Genomic DNA, 1,656 nt, shown 5'->3' on the forward strand with positions numbered 1-1,656 from the left:
GTCTCATTAAATAGTCACAGAATAGATTAATCAGTAAATTGATGAGTCAAGATTGAATTTGTAAATAGAATATTTAAGTTACAAAAGCAAATCTTCTATTAATTAAATTTACCTTGTTGAAGTCACTTGAGCTTCCAGACTTTCCACTACGAACATGAATAAAATTGCCATGATCATTAAATTAGATCATTGGACATTGTAAAGCATTTATTGAGGCAAATTATTATTATTGAAATTAGGTGAAATATAACTATATGTGTGAGTATGTGTCTCTGTGTATAAAATAGTATGTGTTTCTATTCTATTATCTGTAATTAATAGTATTGTATTATCTGGAATTCATGAAATGTGAGGAATTTGTAAAAGACTAATAATAAAAATTCATCATAAATTCAGAAGTCATGACTTTTCCACAAGAGCAAAAATAATAAATTGCTATAAAAAATTCATTAATATTAAACAATTTATTTTAAAAAATAACTTTCTGGTAGCCATTGGTATGCTTTTCATTATTTTGCCTTATAAAAAGTAACCATTCTGCATTTTAATCTTCTTTTTGACACTAAAATAAACATTTTTTTACCTACTCCAGAGCTCACAATCAATGAGACAATAATTACTGTATATTCATAGAAAAGGACTCTTGAGCAATATTAAAATGTTCACTCTCTACTATAATAGTGATAGAGAAAATGAAAATTTCTGATTAAGATATCAACTGAAAGAAAAAGACCTCAAAAAAACATTTATTGTTTACTTGGCTTTCTGTAATGCACAAAAAAAAAAAAACACAAAATAAATAATGTTGGCTTAATTTAACTGTTACCAGAAGAATCCTAGGACTGTATTTCTTTCATAGTCAGGAAAACAATGTGAAATTCTTATTTCAGTGCTCAAATGAGAAAGGAAAAAGGCTCACGGGATTTCAAAAATTCAAAAGAAGTTTCACAGTCATTATTTGTGATGGATTCCTGCCTGGGATTTAATGGTCTCCAAGAGATCTCAACTCATTTTTGAAATACCTTAGTAGAACAAATGACCAAAGAAAGAAGACTTACCCACAGTAAGCCAAATAAAATGCTGATTCTTTCCATTTAGCTAGACTGTAGTAACTAATAGCTACATTTCAGATCAAAAGGTCTCATTTAATACTATGCAGTATTTTGTTACGTTTAAAAGTAAGTAAATAATGTATTTTTTAAAATTCCTCTTGGAGGTACCATTTCTGAGACTATTGATAGGCCAGGTCAATATGTGAAGTGGATTGAACAAGCTCCTATTCCATCTCTGAGTTCCAAAAATTCATTTAATATTGCATCCTCAAATAGAGGACATATCAAGTATTAAACTGGATAGAATAGATACTACACTTGATCTTAGCCAAAAGGCTGAGAAACAATCATAAATCATCTCTTAATAAATGTATTACCTCTTCATAGATAGTAAATAAAAAATGTTTTAAAATACTGAGTTAATACATTAGGCATCATAATAAATACTTCTAAGAAATCAGTTGAAAACAAATGATCTAATCCAATTCTCTCTTTCTGCAAATAAAATATGAAAAGCCTAGTGTGCAAATAACTAGTCCAAGGTTACTCATTTTCTTATGACCAAGTGTGTAACTACAAATAGTGTAATGCTAATCTGGTGCAT

The 1,656-nt window shown here is 28.6% G+C and overlaps 1 non-coding gene across 1 annotated transcript; it reads right to left on the minus strand.

Moving 5' to 3' along the window:
- Window positions 1–1,209: 1,209 nt before the first annotated feature.
- LOC114680539 (U2 spliceosomal RNA) lies at window positions 1,210–1,400 on the minus strand. Its single transcript, XR_003732750.2, has one exon. It is a non-coding gene; the product is annotated as a U2 spliceosomal RNA (small nuclear RNA).
- Window positions 1,401–1,656: the final 256 nt, after the last annotated feature.

This window comes from Macaca mulatta, chromosome 8, assembly GCF_049350105.2.
Source record: "Macaca mulatta isolate MMU2019108-1 chromosome 8, T2T-MMU8v2.0, whole genome shotgun sequence".
In the NCBI taxonomy this organism is placed as follows: Eukaryota; Metazoa; Chordata; class Mammalia; order Primates; family Cercopithecidae; genus Macaca; species Macaca mulatta.